Source organism: Schistocerca gregaria, chromosome 6, assembly GCF_023897955.1.
Source record: "Schistocerca gregaria isolate iqSchGreg1 chromosome 6, iqSchGreg1.2, whole genome shotgun sequence".
Lineage (NCBI taxonomy): Eukaryota > Metazoa > Arthropoda > Insecta > Orthoptera > Acrididae > Schistocerca > Schistocerca gregaria.
In genome coordinates, this window is record NC_064925.1 from 252,763,432 (window position 1) to 252,786,262 (window position 22,831).

The following is a 22,831-nucleotide window of genomic DNA, read 5'->3' on the forward strand; positions in this document are numbered from 1 at the left end:
TGGTATCCTTAAGAATGCTAATTAAATGTTTCCTATTTTTTATCACTCTTGACTGCCGGAAGTAAAGATGTTCTTTTAGAAAACGTTTCACAAATTTCTCAAGTGTGTTACCTGCACCGTCCTGTGCATTGATAATTAGTCTCGCCGAATGATCAGTTTTATGCAATTTAATCGTAGCCTATAGTCGAAGTGCTTTAGGGACCATCATTACAAGTTATTTCTTCTACTTCTCGTCAGAAACAATCCTAGTTCCTTTTAGTACTTTCCTGGTTCGATTGAAGTACTTCTTTGTATGAACTTAACAATTCCATTTACAGCACTGAACAGCTCAATTTCTTCCACAGAGTCCTGCTGCGGAAGGACAACCGTTGTTTTCCCTTTTCCAGCACAGGCGACTGTGGGTCGCATCATTGTCTTGACGATTTTTATCAAATGGCTTCAACGCCTGCCATTCTCTCCTCCAGTTAGTTCTAAACCTCTCGTTAGCTTTTAAAATGTTGTTTATTTGCAAAGACCTAATCTTTAACAGGTTCGGGAACGTTATCGCTCTGTATGAGTGGTTATCACAGATTCTTTTTCCAAAGATATTCTCTCTTCGACTGCACGATAAACTCGTATTTAATAAACTATTCCCACTGGCATTAAAAGCAATAGGTGTGTTATTAACAAACATTTAGGAGATGGCACAACTCCATTTGGCAAAGGGCTATTAAAATAGTTTGTACAGTTTTGACATGTGTTAGAATTAATGACTTCTTTATAGTTATTGATGGCCTCGAAAATGTGGCAGTACATATTATCAAATTGGTTAGCACTTGCATCCATAGCTAAATTCAGATATGTCAGGTGCAAACCTCTAGTCAAAATTTCCTTCTTATACAAGGCCCTAATTTCATCGTACAGAATAAAACATTGTGGATTAAGCAACTGATGACGATTTCTTCATTTTGCAGAACAACTCATGCATTTGCGGCTGCCCCATAAGAATAACTGTTAGAAATTTATGATTTCACTCACAGTAGTTTTATCAGCTATGGTGGTATATATTTTAGAATACAATTTTCATCACCAGCATAATTAGGAAATTTATTTCTCTTTACCGGTTTCAACAGACTAATCTTTCATATTCAGAAGGCTACATTACTTGGGATATTGTTAACCATTAGAATCTGCCATACATATATGAAAAATAAAAGCAGTGCGTCTCAAAATGTTACTTAATGTTGGTTTAGTGGATGTGAGTATCCTCTTCACAGAAGCATAATGGAGCGCCACTCTGAAAAAACTACATATGAAGTACAAAGTCAACATAACGAACTTAGCTTTTTTGGGCCTGAAACTGTAAAATTAGCTTTATCATTTACATGAAATCCATCACAACCGATAACATAATTTATGCTTGTTCTTGTCACCCCTTTAAATACAGATCATCATTCTTTCATTGTGTGATCGACTGTATCACTGAGGTCCCCCTAACCCATTCTGCTAACATTACTGAACTTAATCACTTAAAGTATGTAGGATTCAGGAACCGAGATCACGTAAGCGTCGCAAAAAAACTTTATGAAAACAATAGTAATAACAACAGAAATTCCTCTACACTCAATAAAAATGACCTTATCGTTAAGAAATACAATACAATTCAGTCTTCAAGTGAAACTTACATATTTTTTCTTTATATGACATCACTGCATCCTTTACCATCAATAATTTCATCCAGCAGCTTTTGATATATAAAGAGAATCGTACAACTGACAGAGTTATCAAATCTGGGATATATAAAACCGAGTGTAATATATGCGTCATTGTATAAAACAGACAGGGAGGTTATTTAAGACCCGTTTTCAAGAGTATTTGCTCAACAAGGCGATGAAGGTTCATCTCAATCAACTTAAGCAGAACTTCTCAAAAAAGAGAAATATACTCCTGCTCTTCCATCTTCACCTAATATGACAATTTTGGGCAGATTTGACACGGACTACAAAATTAATGTCTTAGAAGAGTTGGAAATATACAAAAATTCCTACCTAAATTCAAAAGGCTTGATGAATGATCAGCTTGCATTGAAAATAGACGGTATTTCGCCTGTATAGCGTCTCTTAAAATGATGAAAATTGGCCCATTTTATTTACATATTGATTTTAGCAATTGTTTACGTCGAACTGTGTGCCATGTTTGGCATAAGTATTGTATATAACTTCTTTAACTACGTATTTATACTCTTTACGTGCTTCTATACATGTTCCTTGCAGTAGACATGGAAACTATGTACATAAATGGGGCCTATCCATTGTAAATTATCAATTTGTGTTTATAATTATAACACAATATTGCACGTATTACCATGTCATGGAGTTTTGCTTTTGTGAAGAAAATATTGACATCTGTTAAACCAGTATGAAGTATGTTTCTGTAACACTTCTTATACTTCATACACAGATAAAACCCAATTCTAATGATTTATAATATCCCAAATTGTGTTGGCATCTGAAGATGACAGATTAATCTGTTGAAACCGGCAAAGCGAAATAAATTTTCTAATCCTGCAACGGGTGACTGAAAAAATAATTTTATTATGGTCTAGAGATTTTCAGTATCAATAAAGGACATCCGAACCGGATTTTTTGAAAAGTCAATTTCCTGACGCCGTTTTGTCCCCATTGTGTTTACCGGATTTTCCAACGTAGCCTATGTAGTGTTTCGTAACATGACGGTCGTTTTTACTAACTTTCGTGGCGATAAGAGCTTATTAAGTTTTTTTTTTCTTCCTTTATTGGTTGTCGGAACCTGCCCGTCTAACAATCTCAACACTGGAAGCTACAGTTTGTTTCGACAGTTCGGAGGATACGTTAGTTTAAAGTCGTAACTTGGTACGAAGCTAGATTCCATATTTCACTCGACTGTACATACCACGGACACACAGGGCATGGCAAAGTCCCTTGCGGCTCATCTACACGCAGTCGTCACACAGATCCGACCTTAAGAAATAACAACCAAACAAGAGCTCGCTTGCAGAGAGCGACTCTGCTGGCTATGTTGAAAATTAGTCATTGGACTCCACTTTTTCATTTCACGGTCCTCGTGGAGGTTCCCTTTGTTTACACGTGGGGGATTTTATCTTTTAGTCATTCTATAACCTCAAATTTCGAAAGCCACATTTCAGGCTAAACGTTAAGTTCTTTTTGTAATTTCGCTCGGGTGAGCCATCGGATTAAGGAGCCTAAACAAAATTCCCCTAGTCATTTTATGTTACCACCATAAAAGTCATAACTGGTGCCTATGATTTAGTATCTGACTAGGAAATACGTTCCGCTGCATCAACAACCCTAAACAAACAAGTGTATTGAAAATGACACTTTTTCCTCTGTAATTATTGTATGTACAAGGTGAAGTAAAAATATGTTAACATTAAATCGGTGTTCTCTCCTTTTTTCGCAAATTAAACCATGGTGTCCCGATATTCCAGCAAGAAACGAAGAAAGATAGTTGCCTGGTGGGAGGTCTTTCTGTCCCCAAGCTTTGTACAAGAAAAATTCAAGGCCTGGACCGGATAGATGCACCATCGGTGGATCTATGAGAAGTCTATAAGACGGAGTCCGTTCTAGACGGCTGCGAGGGAAACTGTGGGGACAGAAATCTGTCTCAACTGAAGAAAATATCATCATATCATCCTCGTTCAGACAGCGATGGTGACCAACCCAAACCAAGTCCTCGCACAGGTTTCCTCTAGAGACTAACATTTCTCAGAGGCCAGTGGCGAGAGCTCTGCACCACGATTTAGGAATGAAGCCATACCAACTGCAGGTTGTGCAGCTTTTCTCAAACGCGGACAAGCAAGCACGTGTGACTGCCGCGCAAATTATCTTGGAAGTGCTGCACACGGAGCCTGGCATTCAATTCATGTTTTCTGACGAAGCAACATTACATGTCAGTGGTCGTTTGAACAAGCACAACTGTCATATGAGCGACCGAGAACTCCCTGAAAGTGCGAGAGCACTTGCAGGATTCCCCCAGGGTGAAGGTTTGGTGACATTGAGTGACTGGACCCTTCTTTTTTGAAGAACAGACCGTCGGGGAAGAGAATTATCTTGCCATGCTCAGCAAATTAATGGAGGAGAACACGCCACTTGCGTTCCTCCAGCGAGGGTACTTTCAGCAAGAAAGATACTTTCAGCAAGATGGCACCCCTCCCCTCTACAGTTAGATGGTTCGGAATTATCTGAACGACACATTCGATAAACATTAGATTGGTAGAGGTGATCCTTTCCGACAGCCAGCACGTTCACCCGACGTGACGCCATGCGATTAGGGAGTGCCAGCAAACCCAGCAACTTGGGCGACATGAAGCACCGTGTCAGTGAGGTTACCGCATCTATCCCTGTCCAAATAGCCCAGTAAAAGACGCTTTCTATAAGTAGATTGAGCGGGGTGGGTGCCAAATTGAAACTGCATAACCAAAATCCCTGCCTTGTAATTTCACATTATTGAACATCCACTTAGTATTAACATATTTTTGCCTCAGTTTGTATTGGGGGTTTCTCGCAGCTATTTAATAGATGCATACTAATTAAATAGACCGGAAGTTAATGTGCTCCTGAGCGGTCATCAAAACATTCGCTCTCCACGATGAAGTTCTAGTTGATCCTTGATGGATTGTTTTTAAACAGCGCGCGTGTGGTACCATCTCGCTCTGTGAACTAAGCCACCAATCTGTAATGAAAGTATTTCGCTATTCTTCATTAACATTGTAAGTAGTTCAAAATCACTTCAGTAATCTATCTCCGATTTAAAATCTTCCTTATTGTTCCATTAACGTTATAAGCAGTTTGCCTCGTAGAGCTTAAACTTCCTAACAGCTATTACAATAATAATTCCAATAGTCTAGGTGCTCTTTTATACGATTGTCAATTACGAGTGAGTGAAGTGATCATTTTATGTTGCGATATTCATTACTGCTCCTGACAAAAGCAAGATCTGGATATCGTGAAGCCTGTTTTCTCTGTCTAGTGTTCTACGCCTCCACATAAGTTTTTAGGGTACTCCATTCCCTGAATTGCTAAGCTGGTTGGCGGCACGGACTTTCTTGCACCGGTTTTTTATACAGATCAAATAATAAAAGAATTAACAGCTGTTGAACTCTCATCACTCAGCAACTGTTCAAGATGGATTAACATCCTTTTACAGTTTTTAAGGAGGGATCTAAGAAAACATATGTAACTGTATTGCTACATCCTTTGCTGCGAGACCTCTGTCTCTTCAGCAATTACGTTTTTACGTATGTTTAGCTCCTTCTCTTCTTATAATTTTGTTTGCTTTCCCTTGCGTTTTATCGGACTAGCAGTCCCCGTTTATCGAACAAGGAACCCCCAGTCATTAGTAAGGCTCATCATGAAAGTGTAATGTTAACAATTATGACAGGAAAAATATTAGCTGCCAATGACTCGGCATATGCGTTAGGAGGGCGACAGAAAGTAATTGTCCGGAAGGGATGTACGTATTACACTTCACAAGATGAAAGTCATCGACACTGAAGAAATGTTCAGAACAAACCATTAACTTGCACCACGAACACCGAGCCGAATGAAACAAGGTGCGCCACTGAGATCATGAAGGTTCATCAAGATCGAAGGCGAACTGCCTGGGAATTACAATCCGTTCAGGACGTTCAGCTTTTTTTTTTTTTTTTTTTTTTTTTTGTAGTCATCAGTCAGTGTATTCCAATTTCTATCTTCCTCTGCAGTTTTTGCCCTCTACAGCTCCCTCTGGTACCGAGGAAGTCATTCCCTGATGTCTCAACAGACGTCTAATCATCTTGTCCCTTCTCCTTGTCAGCGTTTCCCACATATTCCTTTCCTCTCCGAATCTGCGCAGAACCTCCTCATTCCTCATCAGTCCAATTAATTTTCTACATTCGTCTATAGCACCACATCTCAAACGCTTCGATTCTCTTCTGTTCCGATTCTCAGAAATTTCTACCTCAAATTAAGATCGATGTTTGATACCAGTACACTTTTCTTGTATAGGAATGTCATTTTTGCCAGTGCTAGTCTGTTTTTGATGACTTCTTTGCTCTGTCCGTCGTTGGTTATTTTACTGCCGAGGTAGTAGAATTCCTTAACTTCATCTACTTCATGGTCATCAATCCGGATGTTACGTTTCTCGCTATACTCTTTTCTGCTACTTCATTACTTTCGTCTTTGTTCGATTTACCCTCTATCCCTATTCCGTACTCTTTAGACTGTTCATTCCATTCAGCATGTCATGTAATTCTCCTTCACTTTCACTCAGGATAGCAATGTTATCAGCGAACCTTATCATTGATACCCTTTCATCTTGAATGTTAAATCCACTCCTGAACCTTTCTTTTCATCTTTGCTTCTTCGATGTACAGATTGAACAGTAGTGGCGAAAGCCTACATCCTTGTCTTACACCCTTTTTAATACGAGCACTTCGTTCTTGGTCGTCCACTCTTATTATTCCCTATTGGCTCGTGTACACAATGTATATTACACGTCTCTCCCTATATCTTATCCTTATTTTTCTCAGAATTTCGAACATCTTGCACCATTTTACACTGTCGAATGCTTTTTCCAGGTCGATAAATCTCCTCTTCACTCTTTACGAGTGCATATAGCATCGTATTGGTGTAACAGGGTGAAGAGAACTGATGGAATGTGATGGCGTGCGACCGAATGTGAAACACTGCCATAGAACTTACCGTGAATTTTTTTTTGTTTTTTTGGGCGCAAAACTGCTATGGTCATTAGCGCCCGGTTTGTGACTTATGAAAAGGTAAAAAACGAAAATGAAAACCAGCAGCAATGGGAACGAAACTCAAAAAATTGGAGAAACAAAAAGCAGACGCAAAGCTAAAAAACCACTACAGAAAAGGGTTGTTTGTCCCCAAAAAGAGCTTCAAATGACTGATGTCATCTCACTGGCACTAATAAACTCGAGAACGCGATCGGCTGAGCGCGTGTCATCTGCTAAAATGGACGATATTTCAGGCGACAGCTGTAGATGGGCGCGTAACGGAGTAAAATAGGGACACTCAAGTAAAAGGTGTCTTACCGTCCACAGCTGAGAGCAGTGGGGACAAAGTGGGGGAGGATCGCCGCTTAAAAGGTGTCGATGGCTAAAAAGACAGTGCCCTGTCCGGAGTCTCGTTAAAATTACTTCCTCCCGAGGACGAGTTCGGGAGGAAGAGGGAAGGGAAGAGTTTTCACGTCCCGCAATTTACTATTGGGAAGTGTCGACCAATGTGCGTGCCATAAAAGAGCAACACGACGACATAAAACACTCTGTAGATCGGCGAAGGGAATCGTGCGAATAGTTGGCCGAAGAAGAGAGACTGCAGCCTTGGCCGCTATATCAGCCGTCTCATTTCCACAGATTCCAACGTGTCCTGGGATCCAGAGGAAGGTCACCGAGACGCCCCCAAGTGGAGGCAGTCCTGAATCCGATGGATCAGGGGATGGACAGGGTAGAGAGCTTTGAGACTGAGGAGAGAGCTGAGAGAATCTGAACAATTAACATACTGTATCCGCTGATGGCGACGGATGTATTGGACAGCTTGGAGAACAGCGTAAAGCTCCGCATTATAAACTGAACACTGGTCGGGAAGCCGATATCGATTTGGGGTGTCGCCAACAATAGGCACTCCCTACACTAAACGATGTTTTTGAGCCGTCAGTGTAAATAAATGTGGTTTCCTTCATTTGTGCACATAGAGCAGAAAATGCCCGGCGATAAACAAGTGAAGGGGTACCATCCTTGGGAAACTGACAAAGTTCACGGAGCAGGCAGGTCCGGGGACGGAGCCAAGGCGGTGCTGTATCCCAAGTTCTCAAGAAAGTTTTAGGAAAGGGGAAGGAAAGAGAATGGAGCAGTTGACGGAAGCGGACTCCCTGTGGTAGTAGGGAGGAAGGGCGGCCTGCATTCCCTAAATCCAAGGAGGCGTAAAAAAAAATGTCATGGGTCGGATTAGCAGGCATGGAAGACAAATGGCTAGCATAATGACTTAGAAGGACAGCTCGCCGATTGGACAGCGGAGGTTCAGCAGTCTCAGCATAAAGGCTTTCCACAGGGCTGGTGTGAATAGCTCCAGACACTAAACGTAATCCACGCTGGTGGATAGTGTCGAGACGCCGAAGAATAGACGGCCTAGCAGAGGAGTAAACTTTGCTTCCATAGTCCAATTTCGAGCGCACTAAGGCGCGATAGAGGGTGGGGAGGAACACTCGGTCCGCTCCCCAGGAGGTACCATTCAGGACACGGAGGGTCTTGAGGGATCGCAGACAGCGAACTGAAAGATAGGAAACGTGAGAGGACCAGCACAGTTTTCTGTCAAACATAAGACCCAAGAATTTAGAGACGTCCGAAAACGGAAGGTTGACAGGTCCTAGATGTAAGGAAGGCGGAAGAAACTCCGTACGACGCCAAAAATTAACACAAACGGTCTTACTGGGAGAAAAGCGGAAGCCTGTCTCGATGCTCCAAGAGTGGAGGCAATCGAGACAGCCTTAAAGACGTCGTTCAAGAAGGCTCGTCCGTTGAGAGCTATAGTAGATCGCAAAATCGTCCACTAAGAGGGAGCCCGAGACATCAGGAAGGAGACAATCCATAATTGGATTTATGGCAATGGCAAACAGTACAACACTTAGCACGAAGCCCTGGAGTACCCCGTTTTCTTGGGAGAAAGTACGGGAGAGAGTAGTGTTCACCCCCACTTTAAATGTGCGCTCTGCCATAAATTCGAAGAAAAAGGGCCAACCGACCGCGAAAGCCCCAAGCGAACAGTGTGCGGAGGATGCCTGTCCTCCAATAGGTATCGTATGCTCTCTCCAGATCAAAAAATATTGCTACTGTTTGGCGTTTCCGGAGAAAATTGTTCATGATATAAGTGGAGAGAGCAACAAGATGGTCAACTGCAGAACGATGCTTTCGGAAACCGCATTAGGCAGGTGTTAAAAGACTGCGGGACTCCAGCAACCAAGCTAAACGGCAATTCACCATACGCTCCAAAACCTTACATACACTACTCGTGAGAGAAATGAGGTGATAGCTAGAGGGGAGATGTTTGTCCTTTCCAGGTTTCGGAACAGGAACGGCGGTAGCTTCCCGCCATCGTCTAGGAAAAGTACTCTCGGTTCAAATTCGATTATAAAGGGAAGGAGGTAACGCAGCCTATAGTATGATAAATGCAGCAACATTTGAATGTGGTCCTTGGGCGGAGGAGCGAGAAAAAGAGAGTGCATGTTGGAGTTCCCGCATTGGAGAAAACGGTATTGTAGCTTTCGCGATTTTGAGAGGAGAAAGCAAGAGGTTGCACTTCCGCTGCACGTTTCTTCGGAAGAAACGCTGGCGGGTAGTTTGAAGAGCTCGAAATCTCAGCAAAATGTTGACCCAATGAGTTAGAAATTGCGATGGGGTCCACTAATGTATCATGCGCGACAGTGAGCCCAGAGACCAGGGAGAAACTAGGCGCGCCTGATAACCGTCGTATCCGACTCCAAACTTCCGATGAGGAAGTGAAGGTGTTAAATGAGCCAGTAAGGAAGTACCAGCTTGCTTTCTTGCTATCGCGGATGACGCGATGACACCGCGCACGAAACTGCTTACAGCGCCTACAATTGGCCAGTGTAGGATGGTGTCTGAAAACGCGAAGAGCACGTCGCCGCTCACGTATTGCGTCCCGGCATGCCTCGTTCCACCAAGGAACTGGGGGATGCCTGGGCAATTCGAGGGTGCGAGGTATTGAACGTTCCGCAGATGTAAGAATAACTTCTGTAATATGAGTGACCTCATCGTCGACGCTAGGAAAGTGACGGTCATCGAATGTCGCTTGAGACGAAAAAAGTGTCCAGTCGGCTTGGGCAAACTTCCAGCGTCTCGGGAGCAAATATGGCAGTTGTGGCTACAATCGAAGGACACATGGAAAGTGGTCACTCGAGTGTGTATCAGCAAGGGCGAACCATTCGAAGCGCCGAGCTAGCGGAACAGTACCGACCAAAAGGTCCAAATGAAAGAAATTTGTCGTGGAGGCAGACAAAAATGTAGGGTCCCCAGTGTTGAGGCAAACAAGATCCGTTGGTGGAAGACGTCTAGCAATAGTGAGCCACGTGGAAAAGGATGTGGAGATAGCCAAAGCGGGTGATGGGCATTGAAGTCCCCAACCAGCAAATAGGAGGGTGGAAGCTGACCAAGAAGATGATCAGCTCGAGCCATTGATGTGGACGATGCAAGTACAAAGAGAGAAGGTTTATCCAGAAAGGGAGAGACGGACAGCTTGGAAGGAAGTGTTTAAGGGGATTGGGTGATAATGGAGAATATTATGGAGAAGAATCATGAGTCCTCCATGTGCTGGAGTGCCTTCAACAGAAGGGAGATCAAATCGGACTGACTGAAAATGGGGGGAAAAGCGGTCGTGGGGACACAGTTTTGTTTCCTGAAGACAGAAGATGGCCGGCGAGTAGGATCGTAAGAGGATCGTCAATTCATCCCGATTGGCTCGAATTCCGCGGATATTCCAATGGATAATGGACATAGGGTGGACAGAAAATGGAAGAATGTGACCAAGGTTGCCGTCAATTCAACGACGGCTCAGAGCTTGCGACCGACAGAGTGGAACGGCACTCAGCCGAAGGCAGAAGATCCTGATCCATAGGTTATTCAGGAGCAGCTCCTGCCACCAGCGATCGGCCGGTTGATCGGCCGCCAGCAGTGCGCCTCTGCGACACAGAAGATGGCCGAGGGCGGTTACCGCCAGATGGTGCTGTAGATGAGACACGCCGTGGCGGAGAAGGAGAGGAACTGGGTTTCTTATTAGCCTTCTTGGAAACATGATGTTTAGATGAAGGACGAACAGATGATTGTGAATTTGGGGTATGTAAAAAATCTTCAGGAGTATGCTCTTTTTTGGAAATCTGGGTGTCTGCCTTCTGGGATCGAGATTTAGCAGAACCCGATGAAGGGTGAGCCATAGAGTGGGCAGGCGAAAGTGGGGAGGTTGAACAGGCGATCTTCGCGCTGGCCGATCTGACGACCGTGTCACTAAAGGTGAGATCACAAGTCTGTGTGGCCGCCTCCTTTGTTGGCTGAGGAGAGGCAAGGACAGTGCTGTATTTTCCTGTCTGAGGCACAGTGGGGTTTCGACTGGCGAATAATTTTCGAGCAGCAAAGGTCGACACCTTTTCCTTCACTGATTTCCTGAATGAGCTTTTCGTCTTTAAAAATGGGGCAATCTCAAGAGGAAGCAGTGTGGTCACCCATACAGTTGGTGCAACGAGGGGATGGAGGTGGACAAGCACCCTCATAGGCATCCTTTGACCGGATTGGAATAGGACTGGCTGGTGTGATTGAACCGCTGACAGCGATAGCAACGCGTATAGTTTGGGACGTAAGAGCGAACGGAAATTCTCACAGCCTGCTTTGATTTTCGATGGGAGTTGAACTTTGTCAAATGTCAAGAAGACAGTATGGGTTGGAATGATGTTCGTGTCAACCCGTTTCATGACTATCAACAGCCATTACGCCCTGGTCAGACAGGTAGTGTTGATTTCCTCGTCGGACAATCCGTCGAGGGAGCGAGTATGAACGACTCCACGTAAGGAATTTAAGGTGAAGTGCGCTTCCACCCAGACAGGGAAGGTGTGGAGCAGTGAAGTACGCAGCAATTTTTGTGCCTGGAGGGCACTGACTGTTTCTAACAACAAGGAGCTATTCTGTAATCTGGAACAAGACTTTACAGGACCTGCAATTGCGTCGACACCTTTCTGAATAACGAAAGGGTTGACCGTGGAGAAGTCGTCACTGTCAGACCGAGAAACAACAAGGAACTGTGGCAACGCTGGAAGAACTGTCTGTGGCTGAGACTCAGTGAACTTACGCTTGTGAACAGACGTAGTTGAAGATGAGGAAATCATTGCGGAAGAATCCCCATGATTACCGGCGTCTCCGATGGCACGCTCCTCCCTTGTGGAGGTGATTGTTCACACCTCAGGTCCCCCCCCCCCCCCCCCCCCGAGAAACGGACGGAGGGACCAATTGGCACTTTAGGAAGGTATCAGCTCGGGGTAATCACACCTCCCTGGGCATGGCCGTTACCAGGGGGTACGTACGTGTCCTACCTGTCTACCCGGGGCGGGGAATTACGCGTTACTCCATCACCGGCTACACATGAAAATGCGTGGGTCAGCCTTCAGACACGCACAGGGAGGAAGAAAGAGAAAGGGAAAGGGAAAAACAAAGAAAGGGAAAGGGAAAAACAAAGAAAGGGAATGGAAAGAAGAGAGGTCTCAAACCTTGTAGCGGAGAAAAGGGTAAAGAGAAGGGGTAAGGAAAAGAGAAGGACATAGCAGAGAAGGCGAAGAATGTGTTACATTTACGAATGTCCGTCTTTGGACATAGGCACAAACCATACTCCCAGAGGGGGAGAAAGGGAAGGAAAGAGCCAGAGGTGAGGGGAGGGGGGGCTAAGATGGGGAATAGGGAAGCATGTGGAAAAGGAAGGTATGCAGCCCGGAAAAGAAGGAGGGCCACATTAGCTCGGGGTCCCGTGCTCGCTACGCACGTATCCACAAAAGATTTGTGGACCCACTGGGGGGTATCGCGAAACTGGCTGTCCTTTAAGGCGTAACTGGAAACAGTGCGATAATGTTTTTTAGGCACGGAAAGAACAAATATCTAGGGCCTGAATTTGTCAAGTGGTTCCAGGTAGTATGAATTATAATGTCACACTTTTTAGGAGGGATAGTTTGCGATAAACAAGTATGATGTTTATACCCAAATCAGAAACAAAGAAAAAGCACCTTATTCTGGCCAGAAATTTGTCAAAAGCAGTGCATATACCGCAGTCATAGTCCTCTTACGTCCATTTTCCCACTCTTACTGTCTGTGACGTAAATGTTTCCTACTGCCTGTGCAATACCACACACTAGAGAAATAACCGTGGGGGTGTCCGCCCCCGGTAGCGGAGTGGTCAGCGCGACAGACTGTCAATCCTAAGGGCCCGGGTTCGATTCCCGGCTGGGTCGGAAACTTTCTCCGCTCGTGGACTGGGTGTTGTGTTCATCATCATCATCAACGTGCAAGTCGCCGAAGTGGTGTCAAATCGAAAGACTTGCACCAGACGAGCTGTCTACCCGACGGGAGGCCCTCGTCACACGATATTTCATTTCACCGTAGGGGTTGGAGCACCTGCAGTATCTCACAGCACAATAAATAACTTTCCAAATAATTTACCATCCAGATTAATAGACGAGATAATTGTATATGGATGCGTTAAGGCACTAATGTTAGTTGATCTTGATAGAATTCCCTTGGTACCTCTAACTGCCAGCGTTTGTTTCGTATACATCTCATTTACAAATTGTAATACCACATTTTACACGGGAATAACTGTCAGATACTGTGCTGTATGTAGGAACCAAAGATGCTACTCTTTGCGTAAGAAAAGCGAACATCATCATCACGATATCTCTGATGTTTATTATCTCTGTTGAATATAATGTTAATGGCTACGATTTTGTTCTTGCTCTAATAAGGAAGAAGGCAACTTGTAATTGCGAACATTACATACTTTAACTCATACTAAGAGTAAAAGTTATATTCAAGGAACAAATAAACGAGTGATCGTCTCTGATAATTAGGTGAGACTCTACCGAAATATTACTCTTTCTACTCATTCTAATTATTATAGAAAGGATCACGTACATTACGCCGATGTGGAGCTGGAGAGATGCTGGGGAAAGTGGTGAATGAACCTGAAAATAAACACTGCGACTTTCAACGTGCGACTATCGCGCACATCCTGGAAGTTATATCGAGCGTCCTTCAAACGCGCAGACAGCAGTTTTTGTAACAAATGCGCCTTGTCCTCTCTAGAAAATCAGCAACTCTTCTTATGCACTTCGAGGTGATAGTATTGCGGACGTAATCTAAATCTGTTCATAATTGTATTTTTATTAATTGGCGGATGATCTTACATGTACGTAATTAAGTTTACTACCCGCTCCTTGTACAATGATTGCCCTTTTCTAAGTTTCATTGGAGACGGTATTTGTGGCTCCTGATCTGTCAAAGATCATGACCTACGTGGCTCCATACCTTTTTCATTATCGCTTTCACGTCTAAGCACGTATCGCCATCATTGTACTCCTGTACATTGTCTGCATAGTTGATCGTAAACGATACATGTTCCATTGATGCATGTTGCTGAAACGCTAAAATTTCATCTGCCAGTTCTTTTTTCTCAGTAACGAGTGAGGTGGTGCAGTTGTCAGCACACTGGACTCCCATTCGGGAGGACGACGGTTCAATCCCGCGTCCAATTTCCTAGTTTAGGTTTTCCGTGATTTGCCTAAATCGCTTCAGGTAAATACCGAGATGGTTCTTTGACTGGGCACTGCCGACTTCCTTCCCCATCCGTCCCTAATCCGATGAGATCTATGACCTCACTGTTTCGTCTCTTCCGCTAAATCAATCCAATCCAATATTTCTCACTCTGCCAAATTCCTTGGGTTCCCTTCCAACAAAATGTCGACTTCCGCATATGTTGTAGATATAATGTAATGATTGCTTAGTTTATCGTTGCCATTTTTCTCTGCTTTGTATCAACACCACTAGCACTGTACAACTGTTGTGAGTTAGTCGTTCGGCTAAGCTGTGTAGCCTCATTCTATGCTTACCATTGGAAACCTCCAGTTCTGTACCTTGTTGCCATAGTAGCCAATATTGTTTCTGCATGGTTCAAATGGTTCTCAGCACTATGGGACTTACCATCTGAGGTGATCAGTCCCCTAGAACTTAGAACTCCAACCTAACCAACTTAAGGACATCACACACATCCATGTCGAAGGCAGTATTCGAACCTGTGACCGTAGCGGTCGCGCAGTTTCAGACTGAAGCGCCTAGAATCGCTCGGCCCCATGGGCCGGCTGTTTCTGCATGACAGACAATATGTGGGGTGTCAAACGCTGTAAACATGACTGGCCTTTTTTCCGACATCGAACTAAAAGGTTTCTTAGTAATATTGAACAACTCTATATTGTCTTTCACTACATTTCACAATTGAAGAATGTTTTACGTTTTCAGACATTAATATTTTTTTTAATTGCTCTTCTCGGTCATTTACGCCATTCATACTTGTGCATCCTCTGCGAACAGAACTGTTTCATTATGAAAGTACATGAACAGGCATAGTTTAACATTTCTGTAATTGTTTATATTTTACACTAATAGGTTTGGATTGATGCTCTACTGATGACTCATTAGAGTCAAAACCTCCTACCTGTCATACATTCATGAAATGCGGTCAAGACATTTCTAAAGAGGAGACTGTAAAACAAATTTGGGGGATAAGTGGACACTTAAGCAGAAAATATAAAAAGGACGCTAAAGCCAACTATATGACAGATGGCTGTAGTTTCTCTGCTTTTGCTATAATAAATCATATTCTGTGCAAAAAATGCAGTTCAAATGCAAACGTCACCTATATGCGATTGCACACGATTCCTCAGCACATGTACTAATTATTCGCAGTGGATGGAGAATTATGTGCTTGCGAAGGCAAGCGTATATTAAACACACATGAGCGAAACTGGTTGCCGCTTAAATTTTCTGCCAGTTTATGTTAGGAAATTAGAATATTGAAATGTTTTTCAACAATAACATTGAAACTTCCGTGTTTTCACTTTTTAATTGGTTTCTTAATACTAGTAGAACGAAACTGTAGTACTGGTACTTTAAGATTCGCCACTGCCTCTAGTACTGGTCGAGGCCAAGAATTTATATGCACTAATAATTCATCTAATGGCGTTGAAATCATAGCCCAGGCATCAATCAACAAACATCTCTCTAAGCACCTAATCTGCGCGTCGCAATAATGCAGCGGCAAACTTACCTCTTATGCGAAAAAATGCACATTTATGTAAAATGTTTGTGTCATGGTACATGCCAGGAGAGGAATCTCTTACAAAAGGGCGAAATAGCGCCCATGGGAAAAGATAGCCCTAGGAGTACGGGATTAAGAAGTGGATGTGCGTAATCAGTAACAACACTTTCAAACAAATCTTATAGAGAGAAAGATAAACGTGATGGGGTTCCAATCCAAAGATAAGAAACCCCAAGGACGAACATGAAAGGCACACAACGTATGACCATGTAAAATTAAAACAATTGCAGCCATCGGTCGCGGAAATGAATTCTTTTTGACATAGGTTTCTGCCACTTCTAAGAGTGCCTTCGTCAGAACTAAAACATTTAAAACTGGCATGTCACGTACAAAATAAATATGAAGCGATAACGCTTTAGACACAAAAAATTAAAATAGAAACCATAGAGGCAGGCCACTAAAGGCTGCACCACATGTCAAGCTGCGGCAACGCTAGACTCTAAAGCTTTAAGTATGGCCATGTGTTACTGAAATGAAACTTTACGGAACGTTTAAAACGACTGTGATCACAAAAAGGCACTGAAAGATACATTGAAAACAGGTGTCAGAAAATATAAATAACGAATAGCGGAAGCAAGAATGTCCATGTACGCCAGAACACGCATCGAAGTACCGATCGCAGGTTCGAATCCTGCCTCGGGCATGGATGTGTATGATGTCCTCAGGTTAGCTAGGTTTAGGTATCTCTAAGGTCTAGGGGACTGATGACCTCAGAAGTTAAGTTCCATAGTGCTCAGAGCCATTTGAACTATTTTGAAGTATCGATCAGTCACTAACCGCGCTAATATTCGCGAAAACCATCTGAATTCCGTAGCTATAATACGCCCAGAAAGTGGCTTCAATATAAAAGGATAAAGAAAATAATAGGAATTATCAAATACCCTTTCGCGAAACACGTATAAGAGAAACGGAGATTGCATTACTTGCAAAGTCGCAAGGAAAGTGTCCATTCTGCTCACTAGTGCCTGCGTTTCCATGTCATTGGAGGTCCACGTTATCTGTTCCGACAAACCTAAGGCCCATATTACACTGCAAAGGATCTATATCAAATATTTTTCAAAAAACTGTTTTACAATATCTTTGGTGGTGTACTGGGGTACTTGAAATCTGGTTTCGCACGACAGAGCGGATCAGGTTGTGGAAAGGGGGCCAGGGTTAATTGCTGTTAGTTGTACAGGAACACACACAAATTAATTCCTCAAACCAAGTTCTCTCTTTAAGACAAGAAAGATTAATTCACGACTGAGGGCCCAAGTAACTTTTCCAGAATAAGTTTAAATGATTGCTTTTTAAACACCATGATTTAGAGTATGTCCGACGTTGTTCTATGCCCCTTTTTTTGCTCTTGATGGCAAGTCACCAACAAAATAATGCCTGCCCATACACTCGATTTTCTATTGCTTGTCTTCTTGCTTGCCAAACCACACCTTCGCTTGCGAGGCCTCCGGATCTCTCCCCAATGGAGAATGTTTGGAGCGTTATTGACAGGTCCTCCAACCAGAACGTTATTTTGACTGGCTAACGTGCCAGTTGGACAGAATTTGGTATGATATCCCTCAGGAGGACTTCCAACAACTATATCAATCTACGTCAAATCGAATAACTGCTTGGATAGGGGCCGAAGATGGACCAACGCGTTATTGGCTTGCTCAATTTGTGAAGCTGTTTCCTTCGACTAAGTCATCCAATTGTTCTGAAATTTGTTTGTCTGTATATCTACGTCACATCTACCGTTTTCCGTTCCATTCGAATAATTCCTTCGTGGTTGCGTCTTTTTTTAGTTACATAAATAAGATAAATCCAATACTCTGCAACGAACGTGAAGATAAAAAGAAAAAGACAAATTAAAATAGGAAAAATTAGCTTGCAGCAGGATGCAAACCTACGTTCTTCGACTCCGTAACTACGTGTGTCTAACCACAAGAGCGAAGTGAACAGATAACGATCTGCTCCAAAAAGTGCGCGCTTACGGTCTATCCCATGACATATACAGTTGGATAGAAAGTTTTCTAACAAACAGGGAGCAGTATGTAGTCCTGAATGTGGTGACTTCAGCACAAACAAGCCTAACTTCAGGTGTGCCCCAGGGCAGCGTAATAGGTCTGCTGCTTTTTACGATTTACATAAACGATCTGGTTGATGGTACTGACAGCGGCATTAGACTGTTTGCCGATGATGCTGTAGTCTACAGGAAAGTAGTATAACACGGAAGTTGTGAACAAATCAATTAGGATTTGCAGAAAATATATGCGTGGTGTAATGAGTGGCAGTTATCTCTCAATATGCGTACAACAAGGCGAAAATCGCCATTAATGTACGAATAGAAAATAAATGCCCAATCTTTGGAAGCGGTAACATCCGTCAAGTATGTGGGTGTGACTATTCGAAATGGTCTCAAATGGAATGATCAGATTACACAAGTAAGGGGCAGGGCGAACTCTAGATTGCTGTTTATTGGAAGAATCCTGAAGCGATACAGTCCTCCAACAAAGGAAATTGCTTAAAATACGTTACTTCGTCCAGTCTTAGAGTATTGCTCGTCTGTAGGGGTCCCTTATCAGTTGGGTCTCATTCAAGAGCTTGAGAAGGTTAAAACGTCCCCTTAGAAAAATTTCTGAATTACTGTCCTGATAAAACACTTACATTATTTGATTTTCAAACAGCTGAGGAGAACTGAACGTACTCAGACATTTCGCTCTTTACCTATTCTGATCAACACTAAAATGAGACACAATATTTTTAGCGCAACGCAATCTGACTTTCAATAATCCCTACAAAAGAATGTCCCTGACTAACATTAACCTATACCTTTCACAAATCACTTACCTCACAAAAATCTTCGTTACTCTAACTACTGCAATACAACGAGGGCCACTAATGCCAGCTAAATAAAAGATTTAAATTACTGAAGGCACTAACTACTGATAGGCATAGTTAGCAAATGAAAGATTTTGATAGTGTTCAAAAGTGTTCAAAAGTCATAATACATATAGCAGTTCATGACATCCAGTCTCACAAATTTACTGACTCTGATGGACACACGTCCAGATATTCCGCTCTGAAAACTCCGCAATTTCTCTCCCCACATCCACCATTGTTGGCGGCTCACCTCCAACTGCGCAACGCTACGCGCTGTTAACAGCCAACTGCCCAACACTACAATAGCATATACTCCAAGAATGCAAACTAACGACAGCCTTCACACAGCACAGTCAGTGATTTTCATGTAGAGCGCTACTTGGCATTACCAACATAAAAACCTAAACAGCCTACTTACAAGGTCCAAAGAAGAGCAGCAAGATTCGTCACTGGTACATGTAGCCATCGCGAGAGCGTTACAAATCTCACAGAAAGTTTGGAGTGGGATACACTTGCAGATAGACGACGCGCTAAACGGAAGGTGCTGCTCACTAAATTCCGAAATCCGATCTTCGCCGGGGATGTAGAGCATATATTATTACCACCAACATTCAAATCGCGCAATGATCACTATTCAAAGATAAGGGAAATTAGAGCTCGTACTGAGGCGTTCAGACAGTCGTTTTTCCCTCGTGCGGTCCGCGAGCGGAACGGATGGAGGGGGAAGGGGGGAAGGGGAGAAATATGACTGGCGCGAATTGTGCCCTATGCCACACACCGCTTGTTGGCTAGAGGAGTATATATGTAGATGCAGATCGTTCATTTCAGGATCGCCGCGCGGAGTAGCCGTGCTGTCTAGGGACGTGCGGTTCCTCCCGTCGGAGCTTAGACTCCTTCCTCGGGCATGGGTGTGTGTGTTGCCCATAGCTTACCTCCCTCGGGCATGGGTGTGTGTGTTGCCCATAGCTTAAGTTAGTTTAAGTTAGATTAAGTAGTGTGTAGGCTTAGGGACCGATTACCTCAGCAGTTTGTTCCCCTAAGACCTTACCACAAATTTCCATCTTAGGATCTCCTGAAGTTCTTTTCCGCTGACGTGTTTCTGACGGACATTTAATTACAATAAATCGTACCAAGCATTACGTGTTTGCGTAAATCTTCACTGCGCCTTTGTCTTGAAACGGCATGTTCTCACAACATTCAACTTATAATGCGATAATAACGAAATAAATAAATCAACATGACGTCTCGAAAGCAGCGAGCGCAAGACAGCACGTGTGTCCGATTTCCGATTAGAGCCGAACGCTAGCTAAACGCCGTCGTACCGTCCTCAGTTTGGTCAGCTGTAGTAGTGATCACCAGTTGTGCGGGTGCAGCGACAGCAACGAGGCTAGGCGAGGCGCTGTCCGTGTTTGGTGTGCATTCCACGAGCTGACTGGTTCCCGGGCAGGGCTGGTCGCTGTTTAAACACGGCCGTCTGGTGGGGGCGGTCGCGTCCTGGCAGGAAGCGAGTCCTGTGAGCTAGCCGTCTGCACGGTGACCCGAGAGCGGGCAAAGCTCCGCAGGTTTTAACGGCCGCTGCCGCCGGGATCCTGTATACAGCGCCCCAGAGGTAAACGGAAGCACGCGCCACGCTCCCAAACACCGCGCCACAAACAAGCGTCTATGTAGGGAAGCAGTTCAGAGACGGCAGTTAATATTTAACTCCGGAGAGGAGCCCGGTACGGATTGGTCAGGCTCAAGAAAAAGTCACGTTCTCAGAGCAGACGTCTAAGTCTTTACGAATGTTCTTCAGATGATACTTTTAAGATGTGACATCACTGCTTGGTACATTTGTCACTCCTTATTGTCAAAACAATGGCAACTCATAAGTATTTGTTTACAGTGTGCGATTAAATAAATAGTTTTGTGAAAAAAAAACACATTAAATTTCACGTGCAAACCTTCCGTTGGATAAATTTTGTGATTTTAGTGAGAGGCGGCAGGATATTCTCACCAGCCATTTCTCATTTTGCTTTTACTCACAAGATTGTTGGACAGGTTAGTTATCGTTTTATTTTCTACTAAGATAAGTAAACGTGATTACAGGATGAACGTAATGGGGATTTAGATTAACAAGTCCTTACTTTTCTTTCTCATTATAGGATCTCATTGGTCATTACCTTCATATTATTTACGCTTTATCTCTGCTTTGGGGAGACAAATGCGCGATGGGGTTCGGCACGCAAGTGTCTTGGGAAGTCCTTGAGTGCTCGCTGCTGTGACGAGCTCGGAAGCTACCTTCTGTGGTGCTCAGCGCTAGTCCTTTTACAACGGTTAGCCGGCTCTGTATTGCCTGTGATTAAGGCAGCTATAGGTCTGGACGCTCCGTCAGGCAGGAACTGTTTCTGCTAGGTGGGAAGTGGCTTTTGGAGGATGCAATGGTTCAAAATGGCTCTGAGCACTGCGCGACTTAACTTCTGAGGTCATCAGTCGCCTAGAACTTACAACTAATTAAACCTAACTAACCTAAGGACATGACACACATCCATGCCCGAGGCAGGATTCGAACCTGCGGCCGTAGCGGTAGGATGCAATGTCTTTCAAAACATTCTTGGGAGCCAAAGCCCAGATTGTCCTTTAACTTCTTACTGATCTGTTTTGGCGAGCTCGGGACATACCGTAGCTTAGTGAGAACGAAGTTTCAGGGCTTCTCCCACCTGCCCTAGCTTGTGGATTGGCCGGCCTAGGTTTTATAAACTTAATGGTAGCGGAGGTTACTATTATTGGCTGTAGCAGTAGAGAGAGAGTGCCTCAACAAAGTTTATGAGGGAAGGGAAATTCCAGAAGACACTCTTGGTTCATCCCCGTTAATACAATGCGATTGTACACTTGGTCTGGAGCCGGTATCAAATTTGTGCAGGATTCGATGCTCAGCGACTAGGACGAATTTCGCTGATGAGTCTTGGGCCATGGTGTGCATCAGCCCTGCTACCACGAGTGTTTCTTGCAGCTGCAGTGCGATGGTAGCAATACCGGGGAACTTTCTGACACTAATATTAAGATATTCTGGTGCCGCATCATATTTCCTCGAAAATAATCGACGTTTCGACCCCTCTGTTGGGATCTTCTTCAGGATCTTCCGGTGTCGAATACTGGTAGAACACTACTCTATCAGTATTGGACACGGAAGATCCTGAAGAAGACCCCAGCAGAGGGGTCGAAACGTCGATTATTTTAGAGGTAATATGAGGCGGCCTAACAACCCAGAAGGTTTTAACTTTAGTGACAACGGCCATGAAAGCATGCAAAGTTTATGACAGTTCGGTTAGGACAAGTAGACAAATTTCACGTTCTCGGATCATATGAGATGTGTGAGAGGCTGGGGGATCTCTCACAACTCCAACAACATTTGTTTCTCACTGTTGCATCTTTTGATCATGTTTTGTAACAAGTCTCTGGTCTGTCAAATCTAACTCATTTCGGTTTGTCTCTGATTTTCTCTCTGTTTTCTTTTCGCTTCTACTCTGTTTTTCATTTTGTTCTATACGACACGAACTGCCCAATTTTGTAATTTAAAGTAGAATTTCGGGTTACGTCAATCATCTTCAGCGAAATGATGGAATTTTCCGGCGATATCTCGCTGGTGGCGATGCAATTGTTCCTTTTTTATTCTTCTTGTTCTTTATTCCTTTTGTTATTGAAATTTAAAGTCAATCCAGTGGCAATTGTGTTTTCAGTCATCATTTCTCTTGGATTAGCGTTAATAAATTACATTTTTACCATGTCAATGTATATCATTTAATAACCAGAAGTTTCACCATCGCACATGTTAACAAGAGGTTGTTTCAGCCACAAGCGGATGTGTTGTGATCGCAGTGACGTAGTAGGGGTGTTATCCACCACACAGTAATCATCAGCTTCGTGGTGACGCCCTATTTCACTAGATTTGGAGTGACAGGGATTAGCGTAAGTTATCTCGTACGTCCACGAGATACCTTGTAGGGAAACTGACGTGTGACACAGCTCAGCAAGCACCGGCT